The sequence below is a fragment of the Sabethes cyaneus genome, chromosome 2, assembly GCF_943734655.1.
Source record: "Sabethes cyaneus chromosome 2, idSabCyanKW18_F2, whole genome shotgun sequence".
NCBI lineage: Eukaryota > Metazoa > Arthropoda > Insecta > Diptera > Culicidae > Sabethes > Sabethes cyaneus.
In genome coordinates this window covers 182,603,154-182,627,438 of record NC_071354.1, presented here as the reverse complement: position 1 = coordinate 182,627,438, position 24,285 = coordinate 182,603,154, and positions in this window count along the sequence as shown.

Genomic DNA, 24,285 nt, shown 5'->3' with positions numbered 1-24,285 from the left:
ATAAAAGTCATTTTCACTTAAATCGAGTTCTAATCGAGTATGAATTACAAATAGCAATTAGACTCCAACCAAATTTTCGACCAATTTGGCAAAATTCGTTCCCGATGCGAACATTTTTTACAACATTTTTCGAATAACGGCGTCCTTTTTACAACATTTTTCGAATTACGCGGTTTTTTGAACGGTTTATTTTTACGCACCACGTATCCCCCTTGTAAAAAAGACTTGCGCGTATTTTAACAACTTCCTCTGCAAAATAGTATAGAAAGTTTATAAGCTTTGACAGTATTCATAATTATGCACAGAAGTTTCCAGTAATGATGGATTGATTTGATCTGGTAAATCGTATATATTTGAATTTATGGTTACGAAAATCAACGGTTTCCCCAACTTCGCCACTGCTAATACTGGCACCTGGGACTGATGATTTCTATTCTTACTTGGCATCTTATTCTAGTCTCCACCCAATTAAAGCGACTGTAATCTTCTGCAACCACACTACGAAGACAATCATGGTGTAAACTACACATCCATCAGTACAATTATGACAACTTAATGGATCGCAAAAATTTTGCATGCTACATTTAACAATATTGCTTGCGCCGGCACAATAGTTAATTATTTACCCTCGATTATTTTGTACAGATTGAAATAATCGCAATGCTGAACATTGAAAACCATAGAGATGGCCTTTCAGCACGATAAATCAGAGCCACATCCATCCCATTTAACGGCGTAGCATAAATTACCGAACACGGGACGCGATGCTTATCAATTATGAATGATGGATTTAATTTGTTCAACATAACCAAGCCGTTCACAGATGCGGTCGGCCGAACCCGACATGACAAGATGGAAACAAATTTCTTGACACTGTCGGCACCTGCTAACCGGAAGACAGCCCTGCCGTGGCCTCCGAACCGAGCGAGCTGCCAGTTAAGTTTGCTTGCTGACGCTTGCTAAGCGTATTCTCTCCACAATTAGGTTTCTTCAAAGCAAGTCGGTTTGATCGTCGAAAATTTATGCATCTCATCTATTATGAAGTAGAGCAAAATTTGGCACCCGTAGCGCGCGAAAAGCATGGGGATTGCTCTAAATTCACGCAGGAAAATTTATCGCTCCCTTACCTTTCCTTCCTCTACCTTTTCGTGGTAGTGGAGTTAATCAATTTACGGGTTAGTTAGAATTTAGAGTCGTCGCTCTAGCAACCGTTAAATTAACACAGCGGTGGCTCTGACGGCGTCCAAACTTATTCGTTCGAAATCAGGCTATTTAGCTTCAGGTCACTATTGTAAAAGCGTGTTGGAATTCTATGAGGCTAATTCGGTGTATTTAGTTCCCAGGGACATGAATTGCCCTGAACTACGTCCAATTAAAACCCATTTGGCCATGATCAAGCTGAAACTCATAAATACTAAGGAGAAAAAAAAAATGCAAAAGACAAGGAAGTGGAAAAAATGTGGAAAAGGTACCGGATACGATTGAACATACAAACTATCAAGGACGGCGTTGAGCGAGAATATCCAGCCAATTACCAATCTCAAATAATTGATCCAATTTATGTAAATTAAACCTATTACAGAAATAAAGCTGCCCTATAAATTAGGTTTTTTCTCGAGACGGCTGGTCAGAGGTTTCCCTAATGCATAAGTTGTTGCGTCCAATTCGGAGATGGTTTTAGCAGGATTGTATAATAAATATTTCGAAGAATACTATTTCGAGGAATTCCAATTTAACCATAACGCAAAATATACTGCTTCGCGAAAAACCATTTCGCGAAAAGTCCTATTTCGTGGAAAACCTTTACGATGAAAGTAACATTTGGCGAAACACAATATACTGAAAAGAATTATTTAGTGGAAAACTATTACGCAGAAAATACCTTTTTTCGGAAAACTGAACAACAGTTAGGTGAAAAAAATATGGAATCCCTGAAGAACTTTTGATCTAATAAATTTGTGCTCTTGTCACGCGACTATAGTCTGTAGAGGAACTACCCGAGCAGGAGCGAAGAGTAAATTAATATCAAAATGTGCTATGGAAATAGAATAACTCATATCAAAATTTGATCTTGTTTTGGCTAACATAGTTGGTAAAATAACAAAAAATAATATCAAAATTTTGTTCCTTTAAGGCCAAAAGAATAACTACTTGTGTTATTTGAATAACAAAGCAATAACATGACTGTATTCAGAGTTTGGAATAACATATTTTAGTATTATTAAGGTATTGAATAATAAATGTAGTTGCATATGACACACTAAAAAATTATTTTATGAAATATTTATAATTTAAAATCTCTATAATCAATAAAAAAAATTTATGATATATATCAAATGTCATTTTAAGGTCACAATAAGATATGATAACAAAATCAGTTATTAAACTCATCTTACAAACAATGTTTTAAATAACTACTTAATTACAAAATGTGTTATCAATGTATCTCCATATCTATTCAATAACAAAATATAGTATTATAGTTTAGTTTGATATAGTTTTGATATTATTTTGCTCTTCGCTCCTGCTCGGGTACCGGCGAACCAGCTGGAAGGTCTAACATACAGGATCTACAAAAAAGGCTATTAACTTACTTGCAGCAAGTATCGAGTTAGTATGACTAGTTGAGGAGGATTCAACTCGGCATACTAATTTCATCCCCGAGGGCCCGGAGTATCAGTTAACCTGTATTAGCAAAGATACCCCCAGCGACTGTAAATAAATCATTATCTATATGCGAAATTGCGAAGCGTTTGGTACGGAAGGTCCACGCTTGCTTCCTTCCCCTTGATTTCAAGGAGCTTAATGGAATTAGGCATTATATCTGGTTATTTATTTTGAAACGATGATTCTACAATTGATGAAGGGACGGTAAGGGAAAGTAATGAAGAAGGATTTTTTTTTTTCGGGAATAAAGGGGAAGGGTGGAAAGGAAGGGGGGGGGGGGTAATAGGTAGCTATGGTTAACAAGTTGTCGCTGTGACTCCTATCTTTTGTCCAATGCTGGAAGGTGCATGAGTCGAACCAAGCTGTAATCAGAGATTATAACCGGATTTGAACCCACAACACCTGCCAGGGCGTGTCGCTCACTGGTACCCGTGTACCTTTGAACCACAGAGGCGCTGGACAAAAGAAGTCTGCACAACCCCCCTTATTAACCATAGCGCGACATGGGTTGTTCTATTTTTAGACACACAATGTGCCTCTTCCTACACCTACTGTAGAAACCACCGACCGAGAAGTTTTAGTCTAACGTCTTTTTACTTTCAGGACGACGACACTATGCAGACCCTTACGACTTGCAAGGTACTGCGTGTGACGCTGTTCGTCCGAAAGCGTGTTAGTCCGTGTTTCTCAGCGCGGTTATTCGGAGAAAGGCTCCGTTCCTATGAAAATTGACCAAACTCGTGACTTTAGTCATGACCTTGTAATGCGGTCAGGCATATATAAATATTTATTTTGAAACGATGATTCTACAATTGATGAAGGGACGGTAAGGGAAAGTAATGAAGAAGGATTTTTTTTTCGGGAATAAAGGGGAAGGGTGGAAAGGAAGGGGGGGGGGGGTAATAGGTAGCTATGGTTAACAAGTTGTCGCTGTGACTCCTATCTTTTGTCCAATGCTGGAAGGTGCATGAGTCGAACCAAGCTGTAATCTGTGGGTTCAAATCCGGTTATAATCTCTGATTACAGCTTGGTTCGACTCATGCACCTTCCAGCATTGGACAAAAGATAGGAGTCACAGCGACAACTTGTTAACCATAGCTACCTATTACCCCCCCCCCCCCTTCCTTTCCACCCTTCCCCTTTATTCCCGAAAAAAAAAATCCTTCATTACTTTCCCTTACCGTCCCTTCATCAATTGTAGAATCATCGTTTCAAAATAAATATTTATATATGCCTGACCGCATTTCAAGGTCATGACTAAAGTCACGAGTTTGGTCAATTTTCATAGGAACGGAGCCTTTCTCCGAATAACCGCGCTGAGAAACGCGGACTAACACGCTTTCGGACGAACAGCGTCACACGCAGTACCTTGCAAGTCGTAAGGGTCTGCATAGTGTCGTCGTCCTGAAAGTAAAAAGACGTTAGACTAAAACTTCTCGGTCGGTGGTTTCTACAGTAGGTGTAGGAAGAGGCACATTGTGTGTCTAAAAATAGAACAACCCATGTCGCGCTATGGTTAATAAGGGGGGTTGTGCAGACTTCTTTTGTCCAGCGCCTCTGTGGTTCAAAGGTACACGGGTACCAGTGAGCGACACGCCCTGGCAGGTGTTGTGGGTTCAAATCCGGTTATAATCTCTGATTACAGCTTGGTTCGACTCATGCACCTTCCAGCATTGGACAAAAGATAGGAGTCACAGCGACAACTTGTTAACCATAGCTACCTATTACCCCCCCCCCCTTCCTTTCCACCCTTCCCCTTTATTCCCGAAAAAAAAAATCCTTCTTCATTACTTTCCCTTACCGTCCCTTCATCAATTGTAGAATCATCGTTTCAAAATAAATATTTATATATGCCTGACCGCATTTCAAGGTCATGACTAAAGTCACGAGTTTGGTCAATTATATCTGGTTCCACTTGATTGCTTCGAATTCTGTGCACGGTACCTGTTGCGCAGTTGGCCTGGCCGTTGACAAGAAAAATGATTGATTCAAGTAATCGTCATTTTCCTGCATGCTTTCAAAAATTGACTGTGTTAGTGTGAGATTAGATTAGATCGCAGCTGGGGAACGTTGAGAAATCTGGCTGTATTCGGTACAACGTTTATCTTCAGCCTGTCCATGTCCTCCAGTGATCTTCAGGTCTGTCAAAGTACTACATTCTCCTTCGCGTGATACTTCTTGATGAATGTGACAATTTCTCGATTATCATCAGCCACAAGAGTACCTTTTTCGGCAACTTGGTGTTAGAGATACATTTGACGTCATCACTTACCTCCTTAGTGAGGAACGTAAAGTATTCGGTCCACTGCCAGACATGATCGTCCAGCGTTAAGTAGGTCCTGTCATTCATCATGACTACGACGCCACGCTTCACTGGAAAGATGTATTTCACCGGCAACTGCAGCCGCTTTTTCTGGATGATTGTCTGCTTCTCAAACATGAGCGGCCTCGACTGACGCTTCCGCATAAAAGTGTCCATTTTGGCAAGTAACTGGCCTTCACCGTTTGACCCGTTGCTCCGAGCTCCCGACCTAAGGCGCGGAGCGATCAGGACACTTTTATTTAGGACTTTCTCTTCAGCTTGTGCCGAACCTGAATGCCGGATCTCGGTTAAGTATAGTACCTCTCGATGTCCAACTGTTTCGTTCCGGGGTGGAGCTAACAGTATGAACAGTATGAACAACGTAGTTGCTTGACAGTGCTGCAAATTTAGTGATAACGCTGCCAACAGAATTATTATGATTGGCGCTACATAGGTGAATCCACAACCAGGCGGCAAAATAATTACATTAAAAATCGCTAAAAACAGTTCGATTTTTTTACTGTATACGTTATTACCTTTCCCGTTTGTTTAACTTTTATTTATTCAATGCTCCGATAAACAGAGTTGAATCAAAAGTGCTCCACGTGTGGTTTCTTCAAAACAGATCACACATATTGCTGAAAATTATTATAACTAATAACATCAGAATAGAAACGTCAAAAATATCAGACACAAAAAACAACGTGTGAGGTAATGTCAATCGTGACACATATATCTTTTATGATAGAAAACTGATCTTGCTTTGTTTATTTTAAGACATACACTGTATATATCTAACAACCAACCTGCAAAACAGGTAATCAATTATCCGATGGTTCAAATGCGAGGAACAGAGTAACATGATTTTCGTAAATTGAGTTACTATGCTTGCATTATCCTATATACGTCAAGCTTGTTAAGAATGAAATTTGTTACTCACCGATTGAGTGACTGGTAAATGAAGGCTTCAGCGTCAGCTTTCGCTGATGCTCTAATCTTCCACAGACCGACGAAGGCAGTCAACCGTCCGCTTCAGCCCAGCAACAACGGCAGCGCGGTAACGGAGCAATCAGGTATATTAGGCCTCTAATTCCGTTATCAAATTACCTGCATATCCTCTTGGCAGGAAATCCAAGCGCCGCCTGTGCATTGTCTGGTTGGCTGTCACATGTGGCACATTCGGCGGCCTCTCTATGGTTCCGCAACTACGCGACAGGCGTGGTACATGTAATCTTATGCCAATTTGCAACCGCGAGTTTTGGTTTCCGGTCTTTGCGGATGATTAGTTAATTGCAATAGTGCTTCAATATCGCTGAGTGCACATTATTAGTGGAGATTGGGATGATAATATGAGTACGAGCACTTCAAATAGAGTTGATGCGGCTTATTAACATTATACAATTTATATCAAGTTCAAATGCCTTTGTGAGGAGGAAATCCGTTTAGCACTACATATCCTTTATTAGGAAATTTTGCTAACATACGTCAGTCACATGTAAATGTTCCTAAACCGCAAATGCCCTAGCTTATTTACTAACATTTCTCCATTTGAAGACTACCATTTTACGTCATAGTGAATGACATAAAATTTTCAAATAATGTCCAACCTCTGTGTACCTACTAGAGATGGTCGGGTAGCGGAATATTTGCCCAAAACCCGCACCCGTACCCGTACCCGCCGGGTTCGGGTCGGGATCGGGTATTGAAAAAAAATAATTTGCGGGTTCGGGTCGGGTACGGGTTCTTAATTTTTGTTTTTGAAACCGGGTACGGGTCGGGTCGGGTATCTCTATTGACCACATTTAACACTAAAGATGGTCGGGTACCCGGGCCCGTCCCGTACCCGTCGGGTTGCGGTCGGGTTCGGGTATCAAAAATATAAAACTTGCGGGTTCGGGTCGGGTACGGGTTTTCAATTTTTTTCTTGATCGGGTACGGGTCGGGTTCGTGTATTTAAATTTTCATACCCGACCATCTCTAGTGCCTACGCTATAGTGTAGTTAGCGCTCTTTGTTGTTTTACTCCACCGTTTCATGGCTCTTTGTCTGGACAGGTGCATTAATAATTGCATTCCAGCTCTGTTCAGGTCGCGTGCATTTTACGCTGGATAGATGATCCATTCGACCGAGTGGTTCCTTTTCACGTTTTGTCCTAGAGAGAAAGCCAACAACACATTCCGTTTATGCTCGCGTTTTGTTTTGTACCCTAGCGGCGTTGCGTTGGATTGAATACTGCTATCAGATTAAATTTGACGTGTAATTGGAAAATGCATGTCCGGTAGCATCAGCTCAGCAGTATTACCGTGACGATGGGCGTGGTAACTGAAGGCTTATCCATCAAATGAATTCGCTTTACTTTAGATGAGCACCGTTCTGTCTGTCTATTCAACCGTACGTCATATTGTTGCACTATAAAATCACACATTTGTTGTTGTGGTTTGAGGACACGTTTCTCATGCAAACAAACGCCTTAGATAAAGCTGGCTGTGCTGGCCAATATTGGAGTTCATTCGATTTATTTTTTTATATTCATTAGGGTCTTGCTGACTTTTTTCGAAAATAGTATCTGTCTGTCTGATACCTACACAGTGTTGTGAGCCGTAATTGAAAATTCTATTTTCAAACTGCAGCAATAGAACGCAATTTGACACCGAAATGATCGGCCGTCCAACAATTTGTATGCATGCCGAATTTCTCCCAGAATCTTATTATCTATGATGAACTTGTTTCGAGACTGATTGAATTAGGATGTGTTCACAATACATGTCTTTTGCTCAAAGAACTGAATTGTTTTAATAATACAATGTCTTATATTCAACATTCTCATCATCCACACCGTCATGGAAACCTACTACCTAACAAAGTTGCCTGCAAAACAATTGCATTGTATGAGATTGAAACAACAAAAGAAAATCGCTTGCACGTACGTAACCCAATTATCACGTGAGCCCAAACCGAGCAACAAACGCTGCGGCATTACTTTCGTACGATTAGTTTAGTTCCAATCCGTTTAATTATTTTCATTTCCGTATCTATGTATGTAATTAACCCGCTGCGATGCACCACAACCACTGCATTAGAGCAAACATCATGCAACAATCGCTTAACTACAGGATGCGTGCACCTGAACCCAATTAGAAGCTAGTTACAACGTGGCTTAAAAAATAGCTGCACTTTTCGATTTCCAGCAAACCGATTCACCGACCGACCCGAACATGGTGAACCAACAAACAAAAAAGTTTTTGGATTTGAATGAATTCGACGTCGAAGTAGTTCAACGTTTAACGTTCTTGTTTGCGATTAACGTGCTGTTGACGATTTTAAGTAGTGCTATTGAAACCTTTGAAAGATTGGTTTCGTAACATTTTAGCCTATCTTTAAAATCGGGATCGGAAATAGCACAGATACGTTGTTACAGTTCAAGAAATAACATGGGAAAAATATGTAAATTTCGCCACTATATTCGTTTATATGCACTCCAAAGTTTTTCCGACTTAGCCGGGTTTACCGCATTGACAATGCGGCACAGCAAATACAATGAGCACGTACCTATAGGGTAATATTCGAACATTTGCCAAATCGACGTTCGTTTTGTTATAAACTATAAACAACAAGTAAACTGCAGAAGTGCCTTATCGTATGGTGGCCAACAGTGGTGCTTGCATGTGACGATAGTGGGTGAAAATTTACCCTACCCGACCTACTTGCACCGATGCGGAAATCGACTTCGCATTCGAGTGTTGTCAGGCTGCCTACAATTGCTTGTACCTACCGAACGTTCCGCAATTCATAAACTCAGTTAATAAGCAGCTGCAATTGTGGTTAGGAACTGCGATAAAATCTCCACATTCGAGACTTTCCATGGAATCAGTAACAATTTTAGGCGAAACCAGCGCAGGTCAGCTGAACCGATGGAATGTTGTTTAGTTTTTACGAAACTGAATAAGCTGGTTTTTATGCTATGCGTATAAAATTATACCGAGTATTTCTACACAGCAACAAATATGGGCAGTATGTAGAAAACAGAAAATGTGGACATTTATTTACGATTCGTTATGCTTTTGTGGAGCTAATTTTTATCAAATTATATAGATACCTGCCAAACTTCCATTGTCCTTTTCGAACAGAGCGGTGAAAACTAAAATATGTATTTTCAAATCACGTTAGGGAAATCGAATAACTTCACATCAAAATTTGATCTTGTTTTGGCTGACCTAGTTTACTCCGATTTTATTCGAATTAAAAAAATCGCGATACTTTTTCTCTTTGAAAGTAAAGAGATCCGTGATTTTTTATTGAAAAAAACGCGGTTTTACCCGCGACTTAAATATATTTTAGTAGTGGTTTTACCTATCTTCCTAACTGTGAAAATCCCTGCATTAAAACTTTCGAAACACTAGACCGATTTCAAACGTAGGGATGGCAAATGAAAGGTATTTAATGTGCTTTCTAGAAAAAATATTGGGTCGGAGCTTAAAATTATGCAACACTGCAAAAACATCTAAAATCCCCTTTTTTTGTAATATGATGTATAATCATGTGTTCATCAAATCATCAAACCCGGTTTGAAGTCCAATTTCCTGTTCAAACTTAAGCACAGCTTCGAGCTCAAATTAATATAAATTCTGGCCCAATTCCAACTTCAGCCCCCCAGCAAACCACAAATCGTATATCAATATATGAAAATCATCTTAAATGTCTCTAAATAAAATCTAAATCGTACACAAAGCTTTTTAAATCGCACCCTAGTTTATATTCATTCGTACAAAATGATGACAATTGATTTACATACGATTTTCATCACAGAATTGTATAGCATTATGGAACTAATCATGTTAAGTCGGATCACATCGTATACAAATACTTATGAATGTATGTATGTACTTATGTATATCGCCTCCAATGTATATGCGTACTATATGCTGGTTTCATGCATCTAGTGCGATTTTTCAAGACATATATCGGTACATATTTTTCATTTTTCACTTTGATATACGTACGAAAATTTTCAATTCAATTTCAAGTTCTAAATTCAATTTCAACTTCAATCGAAGTCCAATTTAAAACTAGTGTTAAGTGAAATTTTAAATTTTTTTTAACGACAAGGCCCCAAGAGTACATTAATGACAGTCAACATAGCATCCTTCCCTTGGTTTTTTCCGCTAACAATCATATTTCCATAAAGCCTCAGGAAACCATAAAAAAAATAATAATTAGGACAACTAACCTGCTAGCAGCAAGAAAACAACTCAACTCAAAGTACGAAACGTTGCATTCTATGGGTTGTATTTTTTTTACTTTTTACTTTTTACTTTTTACTTTTTACTTTTTACTTTTTACTTTTTACTTTTTACTTTTTACTTTTTACTTTTTACTTTTTCCTTTTTACTTTTTACTTTTTACTTTTTACTTTTTACTTTTTACTTTTTACTTTTTACTTTGTGGCCATCTATAAGCATAAGAGCCTTATGTCTGTACCAAAAACCAGGTCTCTGATAGGACGTCATAAAGGGCTTTTCGGTAATTAAAAACAGGCCCCTGATGTTTTCGTAGTCACCTCACTGGTCGACTGCTGGACTGCTGGACTGCTCGATTGCTTAACTGGTTGACTAGACTGCTCGACTGGACTGGTCGGTTAGACTGCTCGATTTTATTGCTCGACTGGACTGCTAAACTGAAATGTTCGATTCGACTGCTCGACTCAACTTCTTGATTGGACAGATCGACTTGACTGCTTGACTGAACAGCTCGATTTAACTGCTCGAGTTCACTACTCGACTTAACTACTCGATTCGACTGCTTGACACATTTGCTTGACTTACTACTAGACCCGACTGTTCGACTTAACTACATGATTAAACTGCTCGACTGGACTGCTTGACTGGACAGCATGATTCATCTGCTCAACTAGACTGCTCGACTCAACTGTTCGATTCAACTGCTTGATTCCACTGCTCGACTGGACTACTCGACTCAACTGCTCGACTCGACTGCTCGAATGAACTGCCCGACTCAACTACTCGATTGGACTATTCGAATCGGCTGCTCGACTCAACTGCTCAATCAGATTGCTCGATTCAACTACTCGACTAGACTGCTCGAATTGATTGCTCGACTCAACTGACAGCTTGATTCAACAGCTCGACAAGACTGCTCGACTTAACTGCTCGACTCAACTGTTCGACTTAACTGCTCAACTGAACCGCTTGACCCGACTGCTCGACTATACTGCTCGACTTAACTGCTTGATTCGACAGATCGACTTAACTGCTCGATTCAACTGCTCGACTGGATTACTCGACTGAACTGCTTGACTTAACTGCTCGACTGAACCGCTTGACCCGACTGCTCGACTAGATTACCTGATTCAACTGCTCGACTAGACTACTCGATTCAGCTGCTCGACTGGACTACTCCATTTATCAGGAAATTAAATAAAAAGAAAACTTATCCAATTTAATTCTACTGCGTATATTTTATTCTTGACAAATACGTATTTCACCTACGACTTGGAGGCTTCCACAGTGTCTATGTAATTTCCAGGTTTCTACTAAGACGCTCCAAAAACTTCAGTCTACTCGATTTAACTGCTCAATTAAACTGCCAAACTGCTCGACTCGACTGCTCGGTTTATCTGCCCAAGTCGACTGCTCGACTCAACTGCTCGGCTGGATTGCTTGACTAAACAGCTTGATTTAACTGCTCGACTCAACTGCTTGACTTCTGTTTGAAGCGACAGCTCGACTTAACTGCTCGATTCAAGTGCTCAACTGGACTACTCGACTCAACCGCTCGACTGGACTACTCGAATCGATTGCTCGACTCAGTTGCTCAACTGGACTACTCGACTCAACTGCTCGAATAAACTGTTCGACTGGACTCCCCGACTCAACTGCTCGACTCAACTACTGGACTCGACTGCTTGAATGAACTGCTCGACTCCACTGTTCGACTTAACTGCTTGACCCGACTGCTTGACTAAACCATTCGACTCGACTACTCGACTCAAATGCTCGACTAAACTACTCGATTCAACTGCTCGACTGGACTACTCAACTTAACTGCTCGATTAAACTGCTCGATTTAACTGCTCGATTTAACTGCTCCACTTGACTGCTCGACTCGACCACTCGATTCAACTGCTCGACTCGACCGCTCGACTTAACTGCTCGGCCGGACTGCTTGACTGAACAGCTAGATTTAACTGCTCGACTGGACTGCTCGATTTGACTGCTCGACTTGACTGTTCGACTCAACTACTCGACTCAACTGGTTGACTCGATTGCATGAATCGACTGCTCGACTCGACTGCTCAACTCGATTGCTTGTCGCGATATCATATGGTCGGTGTTAAATCAGACCGGACCAAGTCGCAAAATTTTAAAAAATTAGTTAATGATAGCAAACGATCAAGAATTTTCTAAGCAACAGTTTACTCTAATCAGATTACATAAATGTTGCAAACAGCCAGAAGATTTAATTCAGTTAAAAAAATCCAATACGACTATAGAAACTATTTATTTCAGTTTTCGGCTATGACTCTTATGTACAACATCGTAGAGCTATATTATGCAATATAAGAACTAAAAAAATACAAAGATTAAACATCTTCGCAAACACTGGCCAATGGAATGTATCCGCAGTTTTCTGAATTCTGAACAGACATTTATATTTTCCGTATCGTAAGATTCCGGCTCAACTAATACATATATATTAGTATTTTTTGAAACGGTGGTTCTACAATTGATGAAGGGTATTGGTATACCCCCCCCCCCTCCTCACCTGTCCGCTCTTCCCACTCCTTCACCAAAAGTTTTTCATTTCATTCCCCTACCGTCCCTTCATCAATATCACACTGTTGAGCTCGAGTCATACACTAGTTGACATACATAAGTCATACATAAAACGAAGTGGTCGTAGCAGGTGTGATAGCTCTAAAAAAAATTATCTCGCGCAAGATAAAAAATTAAAAAATTATAAATTATAAATTAAGAAAAAATATAAAATAGCAATATTTTAGTGAATGACCCTGGCCCTGAAAGAATAAAAACAATAGTGATGAAAATCATACTTGCAAATACTTGCCTGAAGCTAGGCATTCTGATCGTAATCCCGGTTTCTATAGTGATTTCAACAAGATTATTTTTACAAAATAACCAACACGATACTTTCTCAAAAGGTGTAAACCTACACGCGAGAGGCGAGGCTACAAAAAAATAACTTCGTAATGTGTTCAACTAACTTTAGTGAATATAGTAATCATATCCAAAAGTTACAGTTCTCAATTTACTCAATTTATTTTATTACTACAATCTTTTACCGACTGGTGATTCACTTAATGGAAACTTTTTCGGCTTCGCAGTCGCAGTAAATAAGCAGAAAAAACGGTGTTTTTCTCTTCTACCAACGTTTCGAATAATATGTATTCTTTATCAAGGCTCTAAAATAATCAAAATAATCAAAAAACATTTTTCAATTTGTTCTTACAAAATTAATATAAACTATTTTATTATTCACGAAGACTTTTCATAAAAGAACGTACACGCATATTTAGCAAGCTATGATGCGAAGCATTACCGAGAATATGCGAAACTATTTCACGGATGACTTATACCGAGGCTGATATCAAAACACCTAAATCCAATTTTTCGAAATAACCTTGATTTCAAACTAGCTATTCAAAGCCCATCACTTTGACCCATATCGTTATTTTCAGTTAAATTAAATCAAGACTTAAAGCAACAGATAAATCGACCCCACGAGAACATTGTCGCACGGAGTTATTTACGACTGTTGCTCGTGCATTAGACTATATGCATGGGTCACGATGTGAATTGATGGAATCCATAGCCTTTCCATTTATGGACTATCAATGTCGTTATTTACACACCGTAATAGCCGTTCAATGGAGAATCCACGCCATTGCTAGCCCGGGTATCTTGTATAATGAAAATATATTGATTGTATCTGCTGGCTATCAGAACAGGAAGGTCTGCTGTTGCTCTCTCTCTCTCTCTCTCTCTATCTCTCTCTCTCTCTGGCTTTTAAAGAATAGCTACGACTTTTGACTTGGGCGAGATGAAGAAAGTCGCTTTGTCGAACGATACCAAACACATTTGTCATTATTATTTGTATCGGAAAACGGAAGATGTGTTGAAGTAAACACAAAAGCTGCAAATAAAATTTGCCCATTTACTCGGACAAGGACATTTTAAACTTTACAGATAAAATTGTTAACATTTTTGTAACAATCAGGGTTGTATAAAATGTTTGATCTGGAAACAATTTACTGCAAAAAAATCTATGGTAGTTAGCATAGAAAAGCCGTGAAAATTGTTTTCACTGTTATTTGTAAGTATGTGTCAAAAAATGTCTATTGGTGACCAGTATCATTAACCTGCCATGAAAACATAAAATATTTTACAACCCAACAATCGCTTTCTGTAAAGAGCTCTGGGTGCAATGTTCAACTGTGTAAGTACAGAGCAAACAAGGCACTAAACTTCTATCAGAACATTACAACGCTACAACGACTAGCAATGCTTTTAGCCAAAGTGCCCGATAGCAAAGTGTACGGGACCGGCCACTGACTGGCTGGGTCGCAGAGAGCCAACAATTTGCATATGTATGCATCCATAAACACCTACGTAACGGAACGGGCACCGACCGGTGGCCATTAATGTGATTTATCCAGGAACATAACGTGTTGAGCTTTCATAACTTCGGCTCATTTCTACCAATTTAATTACGCCATTATGTTACACGGAACCGGCACCCAAATCGATTTAATGAACATTTAAATTTCATTACTTCGGAAAAACCAACTGCACAGTGGGATAGAAAGCACACATTGGCGGCTCAGAAAGTACTGTTAATGCTAATGAACTAATCCTTGTACCAATGTACTACTTTCACGATTTTTTCCCATTGTAGGAAAAGTAGGAAAAAGGTCATTTCCACAGTGCGTACTTCCATTTCACATGGCAGTGTGAATAATTTCTCTAATGCGACCATTACTCACAGAATTAATAGCCTGACCACATTAGTGATAGTGATGTTGCATCGCTTATATCGTGTGCAGATTGTGTATTTCCTGATGACTTTAGGACATCCCTTTTTCCCTTTCCCACTACATTTCACTGGATACATTGGTCTCTTTGGATATGGTTACAACGACCAAGATAATCCGCTGTAATATCTATAATTTATACCAATCTTTTATCCTATTATTTATAAACTACGAGCTATAGTTTTGCGCAAACACTAACATTGCTTTCTTATCTATGATCATCTAAAGGTGAATTGGTGAAATAGAATTTGTAAAACAGGGTTTCTGCCGAAAGAGGCTTACACAAGTTCATCAATTACTGTCCAGAATTAAAAACCGGAATTAATTTTGCATTGTCTTCAATGCCAAAATAGGATTTTGCTTTATACCCGAAAAATAGGAATATAGTACGTATTTTTCATAGAATGTACTCCTTGATTTCAAAAAATAATGAGAAGGTAATTCGATCTCAAGTGAACGTACCGGTTACTACAACCCACCGTCTAGAACTAAATTCTAATGCAACATGACGATAATAGTTCATTCAGCATTAAGGTACACCGGGGCAAGTGGGACCTAAAAAATGCATAGTTTGGGTTAATTCCACTGTGTTTTCTATACCTATGATAATTTCAAAATTCTTTCAGCACAGAAACTCTTTAGTGGTATCACTTCGAAGGATTAATTACGAAAAAGGCTTATCAATTTACATGAAATGAATCTGGAGGAGAATTTTCAAAATTATGGCGATTATGGCGACCTATATTCAAATTTGATTAAAAAGCATAAAATAATAGTAAATTGTGTAAGTTAATATATAGCAATGTTAAAGCATTACAAAAAGCAATCAAAAACAATATTTGTACGAAGGGTTCATTCAAAAATAGCGGGTATGAAATGGGGAAGGCAACTAGGAAGAAGCGCCCAACATAGCTCTAGCCATCCCAAGCCCCTACCTAGCGCCTCCACGTGGCCATACCTGGAAATACTTCAATTTGTATAATTGAGTAGCCAAGCTAGGAGGTGCGGGGTCGTGCGGTTTTCAGTTCCTAACCTTACAAATGTAGTTTTAGGCAACCATTAAACCACACGACTTTAATTTCAAGTATTATATGATTTATACTAATTTTTTGGTAAACTAATCTATTTTCAGAGAGCGAAATAAGGTGCTATATCCTTGGCCAGTTGCAGCCTGGCTTCTGGTCTAAATGCCATTAGTTCATCCCTGAGGGTCCGGAGTATCACTTAACCCTTATTAGCAAAGATACTCCCAACGACTGTAAATAAATCATTATCTATGTATATGGGAAGCGTTTGGTACGGGAGGTCCACGCTTTCTTCCTTCCCTTGATTTCAAGGAGTTTGATGGAATTAGGTATTTTTTCTAGTTCCACTTGATTCCTTGGAATTCTCTCTGCGGTACATGCTGCGCAGTTGGCCTGGCCGTTGACAAGAAAAATGATTGATTCAAGTAATCGTCATTTTCCAGGATGCCTTCCAGAATTGGCTGCGTTAGTGTGAGATTAGATTAGATTAGATTAGAAGGGTTCATTCAAAAATAGCGTAACAAAATCAGATCACAACGGGCGACTTTATAATTTATATAAAACACAGATCGTGAACAATTACGCTGTAAAGCATTATTGTAATGAAATGTAGTTGAATATGTCGTTGTATCCAATTCTTGCGAGACGTAATTTAAGATTAACCATTGTTTAATAACTCGAAAATACGATTATGATCTCTTTGTTCTACCATGCCCAATTCGGCAAAGCTACTCATAAGAGATAGTTACGTTATAATAACCACAATACTTTATTGTTTCAGTTCCAGTTGCAGATTTGCTTAATTATATCAAATTTGACTTTCCAAATTCAATTAACATCGTTTAGGTGTAACCAAAATGTGACCAAACTGTTTGTTCCCTCACAAGCTGTGCATATGGGCTTCTTTTTTGGGGCCCCTTGGTTTAGTCCTTTTCGGTTTTATTTTAAAGCTTTACTGGTATAAATATTATGTAATTGAACTGAAAATGTTCGATAGTTCATCTAAAAAATGTATTAAGACAGGAAGTTTTGTCCTGAAACACTTTATTTTTAATAGGTCCCGCTTGCCCCGGGTGCTTTGAAGTGCCGACCTTATTTAGACCCATTTTTTTTAATCCCGTTTGTTAAATTAAACAACTAGTTTTCGGGTGTAATTTGTGAATACACTCATTATGTTTACCTACTGTCAGAAAAACATGTACTTTTACGTAAAGCCTGTGGCCAAAATATCATTTATAGAGAGGTGCGTCAAACTTACAACGCAAATTGAAAATAACGCTCAAATTTAAAGTCCAATTTTGATGTTTGGAATGCCTGTTATAAATAATTTATAATTTTAATACATGCGTTTGAGCTGTATCTTTCATTTATAGAAAGGTTCCGTTGGAGAAAATGAGGTTGAAGAGAGTTATGAGCTCCGTTCCCACTTACCCCGTATTCCCACTTGCCCCGGGGTACCTTACCAAAAATTTTTATTTAAATAGTAGATCAGAGATATTTCAGAAATGACCTCCATGTTTGAGGAGGAACAACATTAATTTTGAGACACGGGAGAAGCGGGTTTAAAAAAATGTGACATCCATCGAGAAAGAAATAAGGAAAAGTTTTATCAGTTTTAAGCATTTCAAATTGTAAGCAAAACAAAGTTCAGCAAAAAAGGAAATCTTTACTGTGGAGGGAAGCAAGCAAAGCAAAGCCATGGGTATAAACGTCCTGTTGTGAACTTGACCCTTCTTTATCGACAGACTTCGCAGTCGGCTATTAGAGTACGGGACAGTCACGGGAATAGTGCAACGTTCCTGACTCTGTCTAGCAGCACCGCCTAACCGAGATTCGAACATACGACGACTGGCTTGTTAGACCAGCATTGTACCTCGAAACCAACTGAGCGGTGGGACTGTGGTGGGAAAATCCATACAAAAATACTAAAAGTCTCAAGAGGAATTTTTAGGAGGGGTTTCATGTCAGATGATAAAACTATTAATAACATTTCGACCTAACAACCGAACAACAACATAGCTTCGTCAGCACATCAGGGGTACCTCCCAAGCAACACACGTTGTTATAGAATAGTATAACATTGCATACATCAGCACTTCTCTATTACCAGAAAAGCGCAAAAAATTGAAGTCTAATGAAACAACAATTGAAAAGAAGTATGGATCAGGTTATTTCATACCATTTTAAAACGTTATTATAGCATAAGCTACAACTTGTTCTTCCAGTAGTTTAAATTTAGTAATGGAAACATAATAAAAACTTCGTGTTGACATGTTGACAAAAACAAACATTATTCATTTGATATGAGCTGTCAAATAAATTCATGTTATCACAAAACATCTCAAAACCTTAATAATAACGACACATGTTTTCAAAGTACGTTTATAGTACTCTTAAACGACTACTTTTCAAGAAGATTATTTTCTAACTTGTTTTGTGTGTTACTTGGGCTCAAGGAAGCAATCTCGGGCCACTGCTATTCTCTATATTTTTCAACGATGTCTGTTTTGTCATCCCGCAAGGATGCAGGCTACTATATGCGGACGACCTCAAGTTGTTTCTTGCGATACGATCCATAGGAGACTGTATTGAACTGCAAGGATATCTCGACGATTTATTTGGATGGTGCTCTTATAATCAGCTGATCCTCAGTATAAGTAAATGCCACGTAATCTCCTTCACACGCAAAAAAACATCCATTCTATGGGACTACACTATTGCTGGTCACCCGCTAGTAAGAGTGTCAACTTTTAAAGATCTTGGGGTTCTGTTGGACTCTTGCATGTCCTTCAGAGATCATTACTCATCGATCATTGCACAGGCAAATAGAAACCTTGGTTTTATCACCAGAATTGGCAAAGAGTTCACTGACCCATATTGTTTGAGGGCACTGTATTACTCCCTTGTTCGCCCTGTTTTGGAAACTTCAGCAGTAATTTGGAGCCCCTATGCAGATGTTTGGATAAGCAGAATTGAGGCTGTACAGTCCAGATTTTTACGTAGTGCTCTTAGATCTCTACCTTGCACAGTGGGGCGACTCCATACAAATGCTGGCCAAGCAAAAAAATCTCTTTAAATCAAAGATAATATGTGGTTCTTAAGTAATTTTGGGGTGCTAAGCCCGAATTTCAGGTTTATTTTGCATTAGAACGTATATTTTTTGTGTTAGGGAGAATTTTCAACTATTTTTCAAATATTTTTTAAGTATAATGACGTATAAGAAATGAGGGTCATTTGGAAATCTATTGCAGATGGATTTTTACAGGATAAAACATTATATAAAACAATACAAAGCAAGTATGAGCTTTAATAATCAACACAAAATCCATATAAGTTAACATTAAAATCAAATAAAAAATCAAAATTTTTCCCCTTATTAGTTTTCTTAATCTTCTTTATCTCCAACTCCATCTTCTTCTTCTTCTTCTTTTTCTTCTTCTTCTTCTTCTCCTTGTGCAGAATCACTCGTTTCACGTTTCGTCTTCAATAGTAATATAGTGTTCTCAGAAAGATTTTTCTAATTACATTTTTCCGTTTCGAAGAAGCTATAAGCTTTATCCGGAGAAATAAGAAGTCGAATAATTCTATCACGGTTTGTATTTTCACACTCATTTTTGCATGTAAAATATTGTCTTGTATTTTTATCACTATTTTTAGCATAAGGCAATAACCTTATTTTCGTGAGGGTCAATACCGGTGTAGTGGCTAGCATTCACGCCTCTCACACCGAGGACCGTGGTTCAATTCCCAACCCCGCAAAAGTCACGAATGACCCGAGTTGTTAAAATGACTATAATTAAACAAAAAAAACTTATTTTTGTGCTTCTTCTGTCATTGTCTAGATTCATTTATGACCGCGAATTCAAATTCTTTGCATTGCAGTGGACGTATTATATGAGGACTATACCCAGACATAAAGGTTTCGAATTTTTCTGAAATAATGTGTTCAAGAACTTGCTATAAGAAAATTTCTCAACCTTTTAATCAATTTCATATCTATACCCGTGAGTTCAGAACTAATACCAGGATTGGCATAAGATCTTCGAGCTGTATTTCCGTCATTACTATCGCTGTATCCTCCAGATTTCCTTCAACCTCTAAAATCTAGTCAATATGCAATATGGACCGTACCTTCGAAGCAGCTTATCCAACCATGTAAAGGAGATATCCCATAATTAAGATATCCACCGTTTACTTTGAGTGTTTGCATTTTGTCTATATTGCTGAATTCTGATATAGTAGCCTTACAAGCGTAATATCTGTGCTCTGCGCTACTCTGCGCTAAATGAGACTATATCCATTTGAAAGCTCATATTTTACGCTAACTTTTACCGGTATTGTCAATAGTGGCGAACCTTGGCTTCAAAACTTTTAAGCGTGTTTTACACGAAAATATGGCACTTTTTTAATGAAAATAAAAATTTTGGCATACTATGATAAAACTACTGTATACTCAATTAATGGGCTTTATTCAGCACTATTTTTTGAAGAACTTTTCCTTAGACACCGTTGAAATCCGAGCTACCATTAGACCTCTAGCATGTTTTGAAAGATTGGGTTATTTTTCAAAAAAATGCTAAAACTTGCTGAGATAGCATACTTTCAAGATTCATAGAAAATTCAAATTTTGTCACATTGATCTAAAATTTTGGATTTGAACACTTCAATAGTATAGAATCACAGGAAAAATACAACGGAGAGTCGAAATGAACTTTCATTTTTTGGCTGCTGGCCAGCGATTCCCCACTGTGCCTTGGCGTGACCCAACGCAATTACCCCCATACGAGTAGCGTTGTCGACTACTTAACATGGAAACACTTGCGCAAAGACGTGATATTTCCAGAGCCGTTTTTATTGGAAAGCTTCTAACTAGCAAAATTGATGCTCCTCATCTTCTTGCACAAATCAATATTAATGCCCCTACTAGAAGCTTGAGATCATGGGACTTTATGAGGCTTGACTTTCAGCGCACTGAATACGGCCAAAACGAACCCGTCCGGGCGATGTGTAACGCTTTTAATAGATTTTATGTGCTTTTTGGCTTTACTATTTCAATAGATGTTTTTAAAAATCGCATAAGAAGATTTATTAGTTAAATGTTTTATGTTTAGTTGTATTACTTAGATTATAAGACCGACAATGTATAAAAATTATTTTAGTGTGTAAGCAGTGATATCTATTATTATATGTAATTATTGTATGTTATGATTGTAATCCAAAGTCAAAATATGATGGGGTTTTTACTCCCTCTTGAAGAGGCTTCACCTCAAGGGGGCTTTTCCCCATCCTACCATAGATTCATGGAGACCAGATGGTCAGATGAATCAAATAAATAAATGATAAACAAGTTCTAAACTACAAAGAGCATCCCTCCGATACAGAACTGAAAACTTCTGATTAATTTTTTTTTTCAGGCAGTGTGAGTTCAGCTGAACATGCGAATGCTCACATGTTAAACCATTTACATGTTAAACAATAATACTAGTTATTTCAATGATACATCGTTCAATTGCGTGTGCCCGTGATATCTCTGCATAATAACAAGCTCTTGTTTGTTACATGTGAACTGTAAAATTACAATTGTTTTTGTAGGTAATTTACATGTTCCATTAGCATGCAGAAACCTTGTCACGCAAAAACGTCCAGGTTTGAAATTCATGTTAGTGCATGCAATCAAAATCCAAACCGAATCTAGAACGTCGTTCGGAATGAAATTTTTGTTTTTTTTTCTGAAATCTGGTTTGGAATATCATTACTGCAAGTTTTCTTAGGAAGCTTAATCCTTAATATATCAAATCGATTTTTCAGTATTATTAGGTCACTCGCAAAATGATCTTCTAGTTTTTGATGCAGCTTCATGTGTAATATATAAACAGGCCATTTTGTTTTTTATCGTGTTGGTTTCGACTGTGGATGGTATTTGGGTTGGCAATTCGGCGTTTGTAGTCTAAATAATATCAAAATGATGATTTGTTGTAAATCCGACGTTTCGGCCGTTGATTTCGGCCTTTTTCAAAGGAAATCTACGAAAATTGGTTTTATTGACAACATGTAACATATAAAATTTACTCACATAAATATCGTTTTTCGTTATGCGCTCTAGCTTTGCGATCTATTGTTAGGGACTTTTTAGTATCCTGCCAAGTTTTAAGCTAATTTTGAAATAGCGTATATAAGATTTTTGAGAGAAATAGTGCTAGATTTGTAGTTTTTTCATACCATCTGTTTTGCAAGTTGTGATAGATTATGCATTTAAATTTGGGTGGTTTTTCATTTCAAACTTTACCGCTAACTTTGGCTCTGTAGTATTCGCTGTACTGTTCGGTTTTATTTGAGCTTTGAGGTACCAGAGCTTTTGACTATCAAGTGTGGAGTGGCTGATCTACTATGGTAATTGTGAGTGGATCGAGAATTTGGGAGTTTGCTGTGGTGGTGTATAGTTTTCAACGGCCGAAACGTCGGATTTACAGCAAATTTATTTTATAACATTTAAAACATTTATAACGAGGATTTATAACAAATATTATTTAGACTACAAAAGCCGAATTGTCAACCCATATTCCTTACCCATATAACCCATATACTTACCGCCACAGGGTAAGTAGGATTACTTGACAGTTGAATAATTCTCATAACTGTGTAATTTAATTTCTTGGATTATTTTGCACGGGAATACAATGCAAAATAATCCAGGAAATTAAACTCCGGCGATAATAATTTCGCAGCATGATTTAGCTAATTGTTTTTTAAAACATATTCTCGAACCGTCTCGTCTCGAACCACAAATCCAAGGTTTTTTGCACTCTCCTTCCGTCTACGTCTACGTCTTCCCTTCACGTACAGTGCCTTGCTTTTGGATTATTTAACGAACAGCTGATTCTATTGGGACCTCGTGGCAAGTCTTTCTAAATCCTCATTAACCAGCCAAAGTAGCTCATGCCGTGACATTCCACAATGATGGAAGTATAGCTGAACATCATCCGCATATAGTTGAATCGAACAATACTTCATAACGGATGGCAGATCGTTGATGTGGCAACATAACAGTAAAGGACCAAACACGGAACCTTGTGGTACACCAGCGCTAGTAATGCAAACGATGACTGTATGGGTGATAATACTCTAAATCTGCGGACGGAGGGGTCACTCATACGGGAAAGCTTTCGAATATAACTACAAAAACTCGCAACTGTATGGGTAATAACACTCGAAGTCTGCGGACGGAGGGGTCACTCATGCATGTTCGTTTTCAGCTGCAGGGAAAATACAACCAAGGTATTCAATACAACATAGGGTGCGCTTGCTGAGGGAATTGCTACCAAAAATGGCCTATTGTTTGGAATTGGGAAGCTTCTAAGCCCGATTTCTAAACAAAAATAAGTTCACCTACGCGCTGTATTTCGATCTAGACACCACTAACGATAGTGCGTAGGGCACTTTTTCGACCTGCTGGGGTGGCAAACTGACAATTCAGAAGCAGATGTGGTGAGACCAGTTTGTTAAAGTCCACGTAGGTAGACCGTACTTTCCGAGGCTGACTTTAAACGAAATGGGAATACCGGAATGGGAATTCACGATTGCGCGCGAGAATGCTTATGCACATATGCACGGCATAATTCAGAGGAATGGTTTATGAAGACGTTCACTACTCTTTGAGTGTTCTGTCAGTTCTACGATTATACTACCAGGTACACTATAGAGATGGTCGGGTCTCGGGTTTTCAGACCCGAAACCCGAAAAAAAACCCGAACCCGTCGGGTTCGGGTCGGGTTCGGGCTTGACACTTTTACCAGGTGTTGGGTTCGGGTCGAGTTCGGGTTTGGTCAGAAAAAAATATTCGGGTTCGGGTCGGGTTCGGGCCTAGCGAAAAAAATAAGTCCGGGTTTCGGGTTTGGGTAATGAGAAACCGAACCACCTCCACATTGTTCTTGTAAAAGTATTATTTTAACATAATAAAATAAACAGTACTTTAATGATATTTAGTATGACTCAGATATCAGCTACACTGGACTGGTTGCTTATTAGACGGTTTAGTGTAAAGAAACTGACTAAAGAAGTGACAGGTAACTCATTTTCCGTTCGTCGAAACCAAGTGCGCTTGAATCTCGATGAAACCTTCTGAATCTTTTGCTCGAAAACTTGTGGAGTATCAGTCGATGAACGCGGCAGAAAATAATGACTGCAAGCAAACGGCAACAAATATCATCGTTTCATCACGAAATC